The 18,527-nt window shown below is 34.6% G+C and overlaps 2 pseudogenes; both read left to right on the top strand.

Annotated features, from left to right (window-relative positions):
* The first annotated feature begins 2,083 nt into the window (after window positions 1-2,083).
* Window positions 2,084-3,803, top strand: LOC105095087 (tubulin alpha chain-like 3; annotated as a pseudogene).
* An 11,882-nt stretch (window positions 3,804-15,685) lies between these two features.
* LOC105095088 (large ribosomal subunit protein uL23-like) lies at window positions 15,686-16,331 on the top strand (annotated as a pseudogene).
* The last annotated feature ends 2,196 nt before the right edge of the window (window positions 16,332-18,527 follow it).

Here is an 18,527-nt window from a genome sequence, read left to right as displayed (position 1 = left end):
ACGTCACAGCTGCCTGAGGCAGTGATACCTGTTGCGATAAACAGTTTAATAGGAAAATCTGGGAATGATGTTCATAGGGTGCGTTGAAAAGCTCCAACAAATTCCTAGGGTTCCATATGGCCATGCACATGTTCAGGGCTTTGTGCATGCCCAGGAAAGGTCCTAATCTTTCATCTCTGGCTGACCTTGAGATTCTGGAAAACACGTTCTGCCTTGTGAAGGCAAAGGCAGAGTTGTAAACTGCCAGTGTTGAGGGTGTGCCCCAACATACACACAGCCTTAGCAAAGGTTGGGACACTGGTTTCAGGCATTTAAGGAACATTTATCCAATTATTAGCTGACCACTAAGAATACAGACTTCATAGAATTAGTGGAAGAACGTCACTAAGCAAACATCATCATCATCATCAGTAACAACTAGCAGTAACAATTTCTGGGTTTGAGGGGGGATCTGATTTCCAAAGTTGGAAATTATTGTGTTTAAAATGTACACTTATAAGCAAAAATAAAAAGTGAGACACCAAACAGGAAAAGTATGGTCTAGATAGGAAGAAAACAATTCAGTCAGTAAAAAGTCCCAGAGGGAGCCTAGTTGTTAGACTTAAGTATACAAAGACTTTATATCAACTATTAAAATATGTTCAAAGAACTAAAAGAAACCATTTCTGAAGAATTAGAGGAAAATATGAGAACAGTGTTCCACCAAATAGAAAATAATGATAAAGAGAGAAATTAAAAGAAAAAACCAAATAGAAATTAGGGAGCTGAAAGTATAATGACCAGAATAAAAAATTCATGAGGGGCTCAATAGCAGATTTGAATTGACAAAAGAAAAGGTCAGTTAACTTAAATATAGGCAGGTCATTGTAGATTATCTAGGCTGAGGAGCAGAAAGAAAAAGGAATGAAGAAAACTGAAGAGACTATGAGGCCTGTGGGACACCGTCAAGCATACCAACAGTGTAATGGGAGTCCTAGAAGGAGAAGAGAAAAAGGGGCAGAAAGAATATTGAAGAAATAATGGCTGAAAAATTTCCAAATTGATAGGAAACATGAATCTGCATAATCAAGAAGTTCAGCAAATTTCAAGCAAAGTGAACTCAAAAGAGACCCACAACTAGACACATCATAATCAAGCTATTGAAGTCTAAAGCCAAGGGTGGAATCTCAAAAGCAGCAAGAGAGAAATGACTACTGAGTACAAGACATCCTCAGTAAGCGCAACAGCTGATTTTTATCAGAAGTAATGGAAGCTAGAATTCAAATGGATGACATATTCAAAGTATTGGAAAAAAAAACCTTATCAACCAAGAATTGTATGTCTGGCAAAAATGAAGGAGATGTTAAGACTTTGATTTATGACATTAAGCCATTACTAGATAAATAGAAACTGAGAGAATGTTACTAGAACACCTATTCTATAAAAACAAAAAATGGGTCTTTCAGGCTGAAATGAAAACACTCCAGACAGTAACTTCAGTCCACACACAAAAATAAAGAGCACTGGTAAAGGTATCTACATAGGTAAATATAAAATACAGCATAAATTTATTTTTGTATATAACTTTTCTTATGATTCAAAAGAAAACTGCATAAAGCATTATAAAACTGTATTAGTGGGTTTCTAATGTGTAAAGATGTAATTTTTCCAACAATAGCACAAAAGAGAGGAGAGCAAATGGAGGTATATTGGGGCAAAGTTTTTGTATGCTCTTGAAATTAAGTTAGTATGAATCCAAAGTAGGTTGTTTTAAATTAAGGTTTTAATTGTAATTACCAGCACAATCATTAAGAAAATTAAGAATATGGTAGAGGAAACAACAAAGGAATGGTACACTAGTAATATATAACACTAAGGAAGACAGTAACAGAGATAAATAGAAAAAAAGACATAAGACATACAGGAAATAGCAAAATGAAAGGTGTAAATCCTACTATAGTAATTATATTACATACAAATGTATTAAACTTTCCAGTCAAAAGATAGAAGCTGAAAAAATATATTTACAAATATGATGTGCTCTCTGTAAGAGACATAATTTATTGTCATTACCACAGAGTGGTGTCAACACCTTCAGATAATCATGAGGGATGCCTTTCCATTTGTATTGTCCAAGCTGACATCCAGACTGGGGACACTTGCTGGAAACTGTTGCCTGGAATGTGAAATTCAGCCAGATAGTATCATTCTTGGTAGTGAAAAGGATCAGTTGGAAAATGCTGAAATGGAGCATATGAATGCATCTTTTGATACCTTCTGTTGTGAGACAAGAGTTGCAAATCATGTGCCCAGAGCACTCTTCTCAGACTTAGAACCAGCTGTTGTAGGTAGGATTCATACAGGGAAGTACTATTCACTCTTCCACCCAAAGCTTGTTAATGGAAAGGAGGATACTCCAAACAGCTATGTCTGAGGTCACTACTCTGTGGGTCAGAGGTTATCCAACTTGGACTAGAGAGCATCTGAAAGCTGGCAGAACAGATTTGGTCTTTCTGAAGCATTGGATGAAGCATTGAATCCAGATTATATCTCTCTTAGAGTGGCTTTTAATAGACTATAGCAAGAAGACTAAATTGGAGTTCTCTGTATATCCAGCCCTCAGTGTCTCCACTTGCATAATAGAGCCTTACAACTCTATTCTTACCACTCATTTCACCACAGAGCACTCAAACTGTAGCTGCATGGTACTGAGGCCATCTATGACATGCCATCATATGCTTGGTGTAGAATGCTCCTCTTATGCCAGCATTAATAGGCTGATTTGTCTCTTCTATTACTGCTTTCTTCTGTTTTGAAGGGCCCTTGAATGTGTACTTAACTGAATTAGAGAAAAACTTGTACCTTATCTGAGAATATATTTCCCCATCACAATCTTTGCCCTCTTCCATCTCTGCTGACAAAACCTACCATGTCTCCATATCAAACATCCCTACTGCTTCCTTTGGGTTCTCCAACAAGCTGGTTAAGTGTGGTACTCAACTTGGAAAGTACATGGCCTCCTGCCTGCTGTACAAAGGGGATGTTGTCCCCAAGGATGTGAATGCAGCAGTTTCAGCCATGAAGTCAAGGAACTCTATTCAGTTTGTAGATTGGTTTCCAACTGTTTTCAAGGTAGGCATCAACAATCAGCCACCCATGGTGATGTCAGGAAGGGACCTGGCCAATGTCCAGCAGGCTATCTGCATCCTGGACAACAGCACAGTAATCGTGGAGGCCTGAACCCTCCTGGACCACAGGTTGACCTCGTGTATGCCAAGAAGACATTTCTACATTGGTATATTGCGGAAGACATGGGAGTTCTCAGAGGCCAGGGGAGATTTGGCAGCCTTCAAAAAGGATTATAAGTAAGTGGGGTAAAATTTCTGATGCAAATATGATTGGTAAAAAAATGAATGAATTTAAATGTTATGCTGTATTTTTAAGACATTATATACTTAGTAGTGTGGAGTTTCCTTGATTAGAAGAAAGAAAGGCCAGACCCCAAGTTCCGCACTAAATCAAATGGCTCAGTATTAACAATGAGCACATATTTCCTTTTCTCTCAGTGCAAGTCAGTACCACTACCAAACCTAAGGTTTGGAGTCATTTGAACTACTGGATCGTGTGAGTGTGTGTGTTTGTGTGTGTGTGAGGGAAGAAGGGAGGGAGGATGGAAACCTGGCTTTATTCTTTTTAAACAAAGAGACTATGAAATTTTATGAAGAATTTATGCTTTTCCTTTCCTGTACATGAGGTAGAAAACTGTACTTGTAGATTATTATTATTATTTTACTTATAGATTATTAATATTTTCTCCATATATATATTTTATACATTGATTAAGTAATTTAAAAATTTATAAAAGACCCAATGTAGATTTAAGGATACAAATAGATTGATAGTAGAGAGATGGGAAAAGATATACCATGCAAACGGTACCCAAAAGAACTGTAGTGCCTGCACTAATACCAGACAAAACAGACTGACAAAAATGATTACTAAAGATACAAAATATTTTATAATGACAAAAGAGTCAATCCATCAGGAAAATGTGTGCATATATGCATCTACTAACAGAGTCCCAAATACATAAAGCAAAACCTGACATAATTGAAGGGAGAAATAGACAATTCAACAGTAACGATTGGAGATTTTATTACCTCAGGTTTAATAATGGGTACTACAACTAGGCAGAAGATAAGCAAATAGAATACATAAACAACACTATAAATTATAGACCATCTTTAGAACACTATACTCCAAAACAGCAGAATACGTGGAAAATTCTCAAGGATGGACCATATGTGAGGTCGTTAGACAAACTTTAAAAAATTTAAAAAGATTTAAATCACAAGTATGTTTTCCAATCACAGTGGAATGAAATTAGAAATCAACAACAGAAAGGAATCTATAAAATTCACAAATATGTGGAAATTAAAAACATTTCTAAATAACCGATGGGTCAAAGAAAGAAATAACATAAATTAGAAAATAGTTTGAGGTGAATGAAAATGAGAACACAACATAAGCAAAACTTACAGGATGCAGCTAAAGCAGTGTTTAGAGGGAAACTTTACAGCTGTAAATACTTATATTTAAAAAAAAAGTAAGATGTCAGTCACTAACGTAACCTAACCCAACCTTAGTTTAGAAAACCTGAATAGACTTATAATGAGGAGAAAGAGAATTAGTAATCAGAAAGTTCTTACAAAGAAAAGCCTAAGCTACGTGACTTCATGGTGAATTCTACCAAAGACATCACATACACACAAAATCTATAGATAAGTATCTCATGAATATAAATGCAGAATTCCTCAGCATAATACTAGCAAACAAAATCTAGCAACATTTAAAAAAGATTATACACCATGAACAACTGGGATTTGTCTCAAGAATGCAAGGCTGTTTTAATATTTGAAAAATCAATGTAATACATTAATAAGGACAAAAGTCCATGATTTTCTTAATAGATGCAGAAAAAGCATTTGACCATACCAATATGTCTTTTATTATAGAAAAACACTTAAATTAATAGTAAGGAAATTCCTCAACCTGATAAACAGTATCTGTAAAAAAACTCATAGCTAACATCATTCTTAATTGTAAAAGACTGAATTATTTCCCCTAAGATGAGGACTAAGTCAAGGATTCCACTCCTACTACTTCTCTTTAACATTGTACTATTGGTTCTAGCCACGACAGTTAGACAAGAAAAAGAAATAAAAGGCATCCAGATTGAAAAGGAATGTGTAATGCTGTTTCTGTTTTCAGATGACTTGATCTTGTACACAGAAAATCTTAAGAAATCCACTTAAAAACTTTTAGAAGTAGTAAGTTCAGCGTGGTTGGAGATGGAAGGTCATTACCAAAAAATAAATTGTATTTCTATAGCCTAGAAATTTCTATAACAGTTTCATTTACAGTAGCATCAAAGAATAAATTCACACTGGTCAGAGTGGCCATTATTAAAAAGTTCACAAAAAATAAATGTTGGAGAGGGTTTGGAGAAAAGGGAACCCTTCTACACTGTTGGTGGGAATGTAGTTTGGTGCAGCCATTATGGAAAACAGAATGGAGATTCCTTAAAAAACTGAAAATAGACTTACCCTATGATCCAGCAATCCCACTCCTGGGCATATATCTGGAGGAGACTCTAATTTGAAAAGTTACATACACCCCATGTTCATAGCAGCACTATTTGCAACAGCCAAGACATGGAAGAGACCTAAATGTCCATCAGTAGATGACTGGATAAAGAAGTTATGATACACACACACACACACACACATATATATACACATACACATATGCATACATACATATATACACACACACATACACACAATGGAATACTACACAGGCATAAAAGAATAAAATAACACCATTTTCAGGAACATCGATGAAACTGGAGATTGTCATTGTAAGTGAAGAAAGCCAGAAAGAGAAAGAAAAATACCATATGATATTACTTATAAGTGGGATCTTAAAAAAAAAAAAAGACAAATGACCTTATTTATAAAACAGAGACAGACTCACAGACATAAAAAACAAACTTACGGTTACCGGGAGAAAGTTGGTGGGCAGTGATAAATTCGGAGTTTGGGATTTGTACTATATATAAAATAGATAAACAATTCTACTTTATATATATAATATATATATATAATTTGACTATATATATAAATCCCTATGCTGTATATCAGAAATTAACACATTGTAAATCAACTATACTTCAACTACAAAAAATAAACAGCAAGATCCTACTGTATAGCACAGGGAACTATATTCAATACCTTGTGATGGCCTATAATGAAAAAGAATATAAAAAGGAATATATATATATGTATATGTAAATATATATAAATGAATCGCTATGCTTTACACCAGAAATTAACACAACATTGTAAATTGACCATACTTCAATAAAAAAGAATAATTGGGAATAAATTCAACAAAAGAAGTATAAAACTTGTACACTAAAACCACAAAACATTGGTGAAAGAAAGTAAAGATGATCCATATAAATTGCAAGATATATCAATGGATTGGAAGACTTAACATCGTTAAGATGATAATACTCTCTAATCATCAACATAGTCCCCATCAAAATTTCTGCTTCTATTTTTATAGAAATTAACAAGCTGACCCTAAAATTAATGTAGTAATGGAATGGACCAAGAATAGCCAAAATAATATCAAAAAAGGAGAACAAATAGAAGGAATCACACTCCTAATTCCAGAACTTACTATAAAGCAATTATAATCAAGACAGTGTGGATGCTGGCATAAAGATAGGCATACAGACCCATGGAATAGGATTGAGAGTTTCTAGTTACATATACGACCAGTTGATTTTTGGCGAGGGTACCAGGACAATTCAATAAGGAAAGAAGTCTTTTTAACAAATGATACTGGAACAACTGGATATTCACATATAAGAGAATGAAGTTGGACTCCTATCTCACACCATATGGAAAAATCAGCTCAAAATGGTTCATAGACATAAATTTAAAGCTCATACTATGAAACTCTTAGAAGAAGAAGACAGACGTAAATCTTGGATTAGGCCAAGTTTTCTTAGGTATGATGTGAAAAGCAAAAGGAAGAGTAGAAAAATTAGATATACTGGAATTTATTAAATTATAAAATTTTGTGCTACAAAGGACACTACTAAGAAAGTGAAAAGACAACCCACAAAATGGGAGAAATATTTTCAAATCATATATCTACTAAAGGATTTGAATTTAGTGTAAAGAACTCTTACAACTCAATAATAAAAAGACAAACCAATTTAAAAATGGGCAAAGGCTCTCAATAGATATTTCTCCAAAGAAAATATACAAATGATCAATGACCAGTAAGCACATAAGAAAATGTTCAATATCATTAGTCATTAAGTATATGTAAATCAAACTACAATGAGATACCACTTTGTACCCAGTAGGATGGCTAGAATTAAAAAGTCAGATAATAACAAATGTTGAGGAGGATGAGGAGAAATTGGAGCTGCTGATGGGAATGTACAGAGGCGCAGCTGCTTTGGAAAACAGTTTGGCAGTTCCTCAAAATGTAAACGTAGTTACCATGCGACCTGGGAATTTATCTCCTAGCTAATTACCCTTTAGTCATGAAAACTTATGTTTACACAAAAGCCTTGTTCATGAACAATTATTGCAGCATATTCTTAATAGCCAAAAAGTGGAAACAACCCAAATATCCATCTACTGATGAATGGATAAACATAATGTGGTATATTCGTACAATGGAACGTTATTCAGCAATAAAAAGGAATAAAGCACTAATGCATGCTACAACATGGACGAGCTTTGAAAGCATTATAAGTGACAGAAGTCAGTCATGAAAGACTGCATACTGTATGATTTCATTTACCTGAGCATTTCATATTTTCTGGGCATTAAGGAATGTCCCAAATAGGTAAATCTATAAGGATAGACAGTAGATTAGTGATTTCCTGGGAATAGGGGGTAGAAGGGTAGAGGGTATGAATGCTAATGGGTGTATGATCTTTTTTTTGGGTGTGACAGAAATAATCTTTAAGTAGATAGTGGAGATGGTTTCACAACTCTGAATATACTAAAACCACTCAATTGATCATTTCCTTTTAAAGGGTGAATTTTGTGGCATGTGAATTATACCTCAGACAGTTATTATATAAGAAAAAATACACGTGTTCACTCAATAAATTTTTGCGTGATTCCTGAATGTCAGACACTGTAAGTTGCTTTCTTATCTTCTCCTAATCCTGCTATGTGTGAATCACCTAGAGTCTTTTTCCTGGTTTGTGATTTTCAAACCTAAATCTGGGTAAGAACCACTTGGTTATCTTTAAAAAAGTGCGAATTTCTCAGTGTCCATTCCCAGAGATTCTGCCTCAGTATATCGGAGATGGGACTTGGAATCTACATTTATAACAAGTACCCATAAGTATCTCTGATGTAACTACTCTGGGAGGACTACATTTAGAAATGGTGCTCTAGGAGAATTTTACCAGCCACGTTTTTATTTATGTACTTTCCTATCCTCTTCTTGAAGGTATCTTTACTCTCTGAATTGAATGTGTATAGATTAAAACAAAAAAATTAGAATACTTGTCATATTTGTGGAGAAACAGTGTATTTCTTAGTTCTAAATGCATTGAAGAAATCATGAAGGATAAGACTGACAGATGAGAATAGATAAAAGTCAACACAGTGAAAATAACTAAAAAATGACAGTTGATCAGAAAAATTTGCATGAGTTTAGAGACAAAGGGTAATAGTTACAGTACATAAAGTGATTATTCAAATTTATAAGAAAATTAAGATTTCAGTAGATAAATGCAGAAATATGTAAAAAAAATTTTTCAAAAATCAAAGAAGTACAATTAACCTGGATAAAGCAAATTTCATGCTTAGTAAACCAGCAAAATATTAAAATGGCAAGATCCTATGACGTTAGTTAAATTGGTGCACATTTTCGTTTACAAAAGCAGTGTGAATTGGTAGAAAGTACTTTGATCCTATGTCTCATGAGCCAGGAAAATGATTATCTCCTTAGAACCCAATGCTATCAGTGTTAAAACTTTGTCTTAGGAACATGATTTAATAGAAATAAAGTTACATACATATAAATGTTTAATTCAAAATTGAATAAGTATGAAACAAGTGAATTGTTTCATAATTCATTGTACATCAATACAACTACATTACTTCACTACTACTGTACTAACTGCTAGTGTAGACTGCTATACTAACATAAATTATGAAGACACACCCATCATGCTCATACATAAAGGAAACAGTCCCTAAAATGTGTTTGTGATAAAAATATGGATGATGAAACATTTTAAAAAATCCTTCATTTTTCCAACATTTTATTATGAACATTTCCAACATACAGCAAAGTTAAAAGAATTTTACAGCAAATATTCATATATCATCACTTAAATTCTACAATTACCATTGTTACAGTTTACCATATAATTACCTACCTTAATCTTTTTTATTAAGAATTTAAAACTTTTTCCAGCTGTCAAGTAATAATATGCCATTTCTTGAGATATACTTATTTTTGATTAACAGAAGAGTGACTTTTAAATTTCATTGAAAACATTAGAACAGTTTCTTGTAAGTTTGTGTATGGCCACAAGGTGTAGCTCTGGACCTATCACATCCTGGGATAAGCATCTGCAAGGAAGGTTTTAGTAAAGGTAACTTCTAAATGCAGTTGGACTTGTTTTGTTTATTTGGGTAAGGGTATAGTACATTTCTCCTTCACTGAGATCTACAGTATTTAGGTTATATATTTATTTTATTGTTCAAAATGTCTTTGCCACAATTTCTCTTACCTGGAACTTGACTTTCTTATTCCACAGTCAAAACTTCTCCAGGTCAAGAGTTTTGGGTTATGCAGCAAATGTTTGTTAACAGCTGTTTTAAATGTTAATTTTAAGAAAGTTTAAATTAGTCATGGATATGGAAAATTTCAGACTTTATTGTACAATGGTGTGATTATATGATTAATGTTTGTATTTCTTTAAACACAAATTCTATAAGGTCTGGGACTGTCACCTACCACAATGACAGACATTCAATAAATATTAGTTGAATGATAAATATAAAAAATTACTTGAAAATTTTACCAAAGGTTATTTTGTAGTAATTGGTAAGTTTACTGTATTAATTTGTTCATATGAGAGAATAAAATTATGGAGGCAAGAATCCAATAGTATGGTCAAATAAGTTAAACTGTCTACTGGAATAACAGGGGGAAGCTTTTCCAATTAAAGTCTTTTTTTTTTTTTAAAGGAGAGAATATTTGACAACCTGTCTATGAAACACAGTAGTTTTTTTTTTCTATAAAATGAAGCTATTCAGGGTAAAAGGTCTTGGGAGAATTTTAGCATAAGTAGAGATGTCTTTCTCAAAGAATTCAGTGTCATTCTTTTGAGTTTCAGATAGGAAGGTGAAAAAATTTATCAAGGGAGAAGATAAGAACAAACACTAGAGTTGCTGTTTCTAGAAGGACTCTTATTTTACAGGAAGAGGAGAAATACCAGAGAAACAAGACCACAAAATTACTTAGCTTGAGACTTAAGTTATTGACAAACATTTTGTCTTATCACTGTATTTTGCTTTTACATGTATTCTTTCAACTGTACTTCACAAAGAAGAGCCACTATATACACAGCCTGAAGGGCTTGGACTTTGAAGGCCTTTACTATCTTTCATTTCTTTAAAAGGTAAATAATGTCTATATTGCATACCTGTTTTTCATACCCTCTACCTCCTCCTTTTTCTCCTCTCTCCTCTTTCCCCTCTTCTCCTCCCTGTATTCCACACCTTCCCCTTTTTTTGTTTACCATTACTAGTTCATTTAGAGAAAGATTAATTGCTGCTGAAAGAATTAAATTGAAAACATAAAATAGTTCTTGAACAACTTCTATGAATGTACAGACTTGCTTTTGTAACTGCCCCCAAATATTATACAGATTAATATTTTAACATTTATTTGCTTTTTCTTGAATGTCATGATTTATTTTTAACTGATATCAGCTCCATTTATGGCAACCAGCTGGTAACTGCAAATTACAATTGCTGTGACAGACTGTATATGAAAAATATAAGCGTAATTTTGGGCATGATTATTGTACTTGCCTGAGTCATGGCTTGCATCATCTCCTGCAATTCTAATTTATGATTCACAGAATTTTATTTCTACTATATCCTTTTCAACCTCACACAAGCATCAGCCATGACATATAAATATGTGATGACTAATTTGCTTTCGCAGGAAAACCCAGATAATTTCTTTTGGCTGCTGTAAGAATTTTCAGCTTTTTCTTTAAAGCAAATAATAAACTTTATGCCCCAGAAATGATCTTTTTTTCCTGTTTCATAGTGTTTAAAGTCATGTTCAGAGGTTATTTTAAATTTGATTATTTACTAATTAATGGGCTTGACAAGATTATTTCATTGTATTTTTGCAAGTTGGGAAGGGATGGAGTTTGTTCTAACATAATGGTAGCGTATTCAGAGTTAAAATCTGAGCCAGGGTGGCCATAGATGATTTTAATGTAATTAAGTACATTAGACCCTGATATAATAGTTGATGTTAAAATGTACTTTGGTTGTTAGTTTAACCTACTGCTTTCAATTTTCCCCTCCTTTTGTGTTAAAAATTTCTGAAGTCTGGAAATGTTTCATAATGAAAGGCTATGTAGAATCAATTACCACAGTGCAAGAGGTAGGATAGATGCTAGGCATTTTGTCTACGTTATCTCATTTAATCTTCACCACAGCCCTATAAAGTGCCATTATTACTCCTCTTTTACAGAAAAAGAAGGAAAATGAGGCATGAGAGACTAGGTTTTGTCAAGAATCGTATTTATCACCCTTGAAGTTTTGTGTGGGACACCAGGATAGATGCTGAAGACACTCAAAGGTATGAGTCTGTTTTAGAAAGCCTTCAGTATGCTTGAGACAAGGCATATCTGTGAAAAAAAATGAGACGAGAATTGTTTGCTAAGTGCCAATATTCCTAAAGTGGTGTCTCCCACAAAAGTAAATCAACCGTGGGATCAGCAAACCTACCTAAGACTATCTTAGCAGAGGAGTCCAAAATGAAGTGGAACTGTACTGTTTTTACATGAATCTATTTACTGCCCTTACTTTCTTGAGAGAGTTAAAATCTATTTCTTCTGATTATTTTCTTGAAGTGGCACTTGGAAGGATAGCTTCTGTACAGTAAAGAAAATGTTCTTACCTTAGGTATCAAGCCATACATTATTTGACTAAATTGGTAAATCAGAAGCTAGTTATTTTCAAGTGTAAAGATAATTTTCTTGAATAACTGGCAGAAAGATTCACTATATATGTGGAGAAATAAATTTTAATTTCTGTGTGTGTTTAATTTTTTTTTATCAGAATGCTTTATTGTAGGAGATATCCCTTTAATAGAAACAGTTTTAATTGAAGCTCATTTTCCAGAGCAACGTCATTGCCAAGGAGCATCTATGTAGAATGAATAAGTAACTGTAACATGGAATACAAAAATACCACTTCTGGTCTGAGTAAGAGGTTAAAGTGATTTTATTATTTTTCACACCAATTTGAAGGCGATATCTCTTAATTTGAGGGAAAACAGACCACAGTAGGTATGCTAAATAGTTTTTGTTTTCACTCTTTAATTAATCAATTTGAGATAAAGAGAACAGAGGCATTGCGTGTGGAGTGATTAGAAAGAAGTGTTACCCACCTCAGTGTTCCCAAAGATTTTGTGTTTGTTATGCACTTTTGAAGAGTAGAAAATGTGGCGTTTTATTTGAGGAATTTAGAAGATGGGTGTATTTCTTTTCTTAAAAATATTTTGGGAAATAGAAGATGCATTTCACAGTTATTGCATTCTTCGCTGTTACTATTTGAGACTATTGACTTTTTTGCCTGAATTCTCCTTCTTACTCAGAGGTGTTCAGTTCCTACGTGTTCTAGCAAATCATAATTTTTTTTTTTCTTTTTGGAACTGGCCAGATGCTCCATCATATCTCTACCTACAGCTCTATGACAGATCCTTTAGTAGATTATGGCATTCTTTTCCATGAACCCAGGTACTTTTGCCGTCACAGTTTAGGGATTTAAGTAATTCAGTTTTTAGGTGAAAATCAAGAATCTGAAATTAGAGTTTGTAATAACCAGTTCTAGTTTGTTAAAAAGAAGATACAAAGATCTAGAACTCAGGAGCACAGAGAGCCAGGTAGCATCAGAAATCAGAACATAGGAATTTGAACTGGGGGTAATGATAACTTTCCTGCTGACTCTCTTGTATTTATTTGCTAAATGTATTTTCTCTAAATGTATTCAAGAAGTCTCTGCATTGTGATACAATGTTAAACGGAAAATGATAAAGTAATATTAGGATAATGATTTTAATAATAATTTTTTCATTTGTTTCTAAATTTTCTGTAGTATGATTATATTTACCATTATAATTTAAATAATTTAAAAATATAATTTATCATAATGTATTTTAAAACAAAAATTTCTTGGTAGAGAGTAAGTGTTTCAGATGCACATATCTGAATTAGCATTGGACTTGGAGTCACAGGAATTGTGTTTTAGGCCAGCCTACACCATTACTATGTATAATTCTGACTCCAGTTCTGATGTACATTTTTTTCCCACCCACCATGCAATTCTCTGACACCAGTTGGGTGTCCTATAATTGAACTCAATTCTGACACTATCTACTTGGAGATAGTGTCAGATTCCACAGATTAATGGCTCAGTCTCACAAGCCTGCTCCCACTTCAGAAGCCAGTTACAAGTCCAGGTTTTTACCTATGCTCCTGACTAACTGGCTATAAATCAGAGGAAACTATGACCCTCTTTTGGAGTTTTATTGACTTGCTAGAACAGCTCACAGAACTCAGGAAACCAGTTTACTTGCTATATTACTAGTTTATTATAAAAGGATATAACCCAGAAACAGTCAGATGGAAGAGATGCATAGGGCAAGGTACGTGGGAAATAACCACAGAGCTTCTGTGCTCTCTCCAGTCTTCTCATATCTCCCATGTTCACCAACCCAGAAGCTCTCTGAACCCAGTCCTTTTGGTTTTTATACAGGCTTTGTTACATAGGCATGTTTGATGCCTGGCAGTTGCCTATCCATTGATTTACCCTCCAGCGCCTTTCCCATCCTGGGAGGTCGTGGTTGGGGTGGGATTAAAAGTTTATAACCCTCTAATCTCATGGTTGGTTCTTGGGCTTTCCAAAAGTCACCTTTAACATAAAATCGGGTGTTGTTGAAAGAAATTTGTTAAGATACCAAAACACCTTTATGGCTCTCATCACTTAGGAAATGCCAAGGATTTTAGGAGCTCTGTGGCAGAAACAGGGACAAAGACCAACTATATATATTTCTTATGAATGACAGTATTACACTATGCACGTCACTTTTTCTATCTGGGTTTCCACTTCCTTACCTGTAACATTGAGATAAAGTAATATCTACCTTTCAGGTCAATTGAAGAGATTATGATAATGTCTTTGAAAGTGCTTGGCAATGTGCTACACAAATGCTAAACTACATTGGAATAGTATAAAGCAAAAGCAAGTTATTTCAAGTTCTGAAAAGTATTTTAAAAATACAAAGTGAAAATTAAATAAATGTTATAATCAAGGAAGATGGTCTTCTCCTAAATGTTGCATCTTCCTAAAAGAAGTACCTGGCAGTATAAGGTATAAAAAAATGTTAACAGTTGAAATAACACAATAGATGAGATAAGTAATAAAGAGGATACAACTGAAGAATTAACTAGTTAAAAGGTTAGATTGAGGGACACTCTTAGAAAGAAAACTTGAGAAATGAAAGATGAAAATTGTAGTGTCAATAATAGGAGTTTCAGAAACAAATAAAAATGGAGAGTAGGAAACTGTTGAGGAATTAGTGAAAAAACATTTCTCAGAATTAACAACAATAAAAAAGGCTGAATTACCTCAGATCAAAAAGACCCATAGAATACCAATCAGGAGAAGAAAAACCCACATCTAGACATATAAAAGATGTAAGAAATTCAAGGTTAAAGAAAATCTTAAAAGCTTTTAGTGAAAGGGAAGCAACTCACCTACAAATTAACAAAAATCAAATGGACTTCGTGTGTCTTAACAGCAACACTGACGGCAAGGCGACAATGGAGAAATATTTTTAAACTATTGAAATAAAATAATTTTGAACCTAGACTGTTACTTCTCTGCAAATTGTTATTCATATAGATAATGTTTGCCACATTATATATATAAAATGAAGAATCACAATGAAAACATTATTAATGGAAGTACTCCCATTTCCATGATGAAGCACACGAAGCACATGACCTTTAGGGTGTCCTCTAGATAATGCATATTGAAACACACTTTCCACCTCTCACCAAATGTTTGCCTCAAATAGACCACAATATGGATGGAGGGTTAGGTTAAAACTAGGATGAGGAGTGAGAGCAGAAAGGACAAAAACATTCAACAGTTTGTGCCCAGAGCTGTCGACCTGACAGGAATGATGGAGGCATATACCAGAGATAAGAGAAAGGGAAATTTATTGTGACAGAAGGCAGTAGTAGCCAGAGAAGTAGAAGGACCCAAATAAAGGGACGGGAAGGGTCGCCTAGGTGAGGGAGAGAACTTATATAGGTGGACTTTGATGTATACTTAATCAGACAGACATTGCCACAGAGACAGTCCAGGTTAGATCCCTGCTTTTAAAATGCAAGTCCCAGTTGTTGCTCAAGAAGTGCTTTAAAAGCGATGACTGCTTGCTTTTCACGAAGATAGCGCCAAAAGCAAAGAAGGAAGCCCCCTCCCAAAGCCGAAGCCAAAGCAAAGGCTTTGAAGGCCAAGAAAGCAGTGCTGAAAGGCATCCACAGCCACAAAAAAAAGAAGATCCAGACGTAACCCACATTCCGATGGCCCAAAACACTGTGGCTCAGAAGGCAGCCCAAATATCCTTGGACGAGCGCCCCTAGGAGAAACAAGCTTGACCAATATGCCATCATCAAGATCCCCCTCACCACCAAGTCAGCTATGAAGAAGATAGAAGACAACAACACACTTTTGTTCATTGTGGATGTCAAGGCCAACAAGCACCAGATAAACAGGCTGTGAAGAAGCTCTATGGCATTGACATGCCTAAGGTCAATACCCTGATCAGGCCTGATGGAGAGAAGAAGGCATATGTACGACTGGCTCCTGACTATGATGCTTTGGATGTTGCCAACAAAATTGGAATCATCTAAACTCAGTCCAGCTGGCTAATTCTAAATATAAAAATTTCACTAAAAAAAAAAAGTAATGACTGCTTTATCAGGGGATCAATTTACCTATTAACTAGTTTGCCAACATCAATTTGCCGAATGATTAATTAATCAGATAATCAATCCACCGATTTGTTTCAGTTTTGCTGTAACATTGGCAAATTGCTCACTCAGTGAATTGATTCTCAGTGAATTGGTCTACTTCCGGATTCTGATTCCCCAGGCAAACCAGCTTGCCAAAGTTGAGTAAGCCACACTCTTCATTCTTTAATTTATACATTCATTCACTGGCAGTTTTTAAAATACCTACTATGTGTCTGGCACTGTTCTAGGAGAGAACTTCCTGCCAGTAGATCTGTGGAAGGAAGTGGTTTCATCCACTGTATACAATACATAATTGACAAAGATTTCTTATTTCCATAAAAAAGAACATTGCCCCCAATATTACAGAATTATGAAGATTTACCTAAAATAGGAATCTAAACAGACAATATTAAGACACGAGAAACTGGCTAAAAATCCAACAAATATTTATGAAGCCTTTTCTCTTTCCAGCACTGTGCCAGGTAGTAAGTATTTTAACAGGTAACAAATGTGCTAAAGGAAAAATCCAAGAAATGAATAAGTTGGGTTTTGAAATTCACATGTAGGCTGCCTGACATAGGTCATCTATTCTTTCCACAGAAATAATGTTATGAACAGGTATTAACTTCTTGGGTTGGCTCACAGCACTTTAATCCTCAGTGTAGTGATGAGCACAGCAAGAGAGACAGTGTGTGATGTAGTGTGAAAAACAAGGACTTTGGAATCAGACCTAAATTTGAGTAGTTGGGTAACCCGGGGCAAATAACTTTTGCTCTCTGAATCTCATCTGTAACATGAGAATGATAATGTCTATCCCAAAGTGTTGGTGGTCAAATGAGATAATATAATATGCGAATCCTTCTCAAGGTATGCAGTATCTTTTCATGGATAGATGAGCCACACCTCTCTTCTCCTTTTTCTGCTTTCTTAAAAGGAACGGTTTAACCATAATTTAGTATTTTAGTGACTCTGGTTCATCAACTACTTGTGTTGTAATATGGTAAGTGGTGCCCTCAAGAACAGTTTGCTTATATAGGGCTATTTCTTCTACATTAAGTTATCTTCGAGTGTTATTTTATGTTTTTATAGTTTAGATGCCTCACCTTCACTGTAAAGCGGCACTTCTGGATGTTATTAGTGTCTAGTTCTAGCTTTATTATGCGCTACTCTTAATCTTCTGTGGGGAGAACCCAGAGGACTTCATTCATTAGAATTGCCTATAAGCCAAACGTAGACAGGCTCTGAGGATTTAGAGACACTATCATGAAGAATACATGGTCTTTGTTTAAACTCCTTTGCCCACAATTTTACCTGAAGTCACAGATCAGAAACAAAACCATACTCCAAAGTCAAACATACCATCTCTGCCTTCCTTCAACAGAGAGATGATGGTAGCAGTAATTGTGTGCAGTCACTACATTGCTTATCACTCTTCAGCATGTTTGCAACTAGTTTTGAGGTCATACATGAACATTATTAACCTCATCATGCTTCTCCAGTGTGGAACAGAAAGAATGTTGACAGTGCTGGTTAAAAGAGGCATGTGATTAGGATGGAGATGAAAGCAAAGAAGAAAAATAATGGAACAGCAAGAAAATGGGCACATGGGAGAATTATTTAATAGTAGGGTTAATTCTGAAAGCCCGAGAGCAAATTCGGAACATGCAAATGTCATGCCTGTGCAATGGGCAAAAATAGGTAAGTATTGCATGTATGAAAAGATTCATGTACAAAGCTATTCACTGCAGCTTTGCTGTAATAGAAAAATCCTGCAAACAGCCTAACAACATAAGAGGACTGGGTAAATAATTATATATCCATGCAATGGAAAACTCTGAACATCTGAAAAAATGAGGTTGCTGTTTATATATTGATATTGAATGGCCTTCAAGTTTATTTGTTAAGTTAAACAAAATCAAGATGCACAAGAGCATTTATAGTATATTATCGTTCATGTAAGAAAAAGGACAAAAAGTAGACACATACATATGCTCTTTTAGAAGTATAGAATATCTCTGAAGAGTAGCTCTATAACGTTACAGCTGATACCACAGAAATAAAAAAGATCTTAAGAGGCTACTGTGAACAACTATATGCCAACTAACTGAACAACCGAGAAGAAATGGAAAAATTCTTAGAAATATACAACCAAGACAGA

This window comes from Camelus dromedarius, chromosome 7 (genome assembly GCF_036321535.1).
Source record: "Camelus dromedarius isolate mCamDro1 chromosome 7, mCamDro1.pat, whole genome shotgun sequence".
Lineage (NCBI taxonomy): Eukaryota > Metazoa > Chordata > Mammalia > Artiodactyla > Camelidae > Camelus > Camelus dromedarius.
This window is presented reverse-complemented; position numbering and strand designations above follow the sequence as displayed.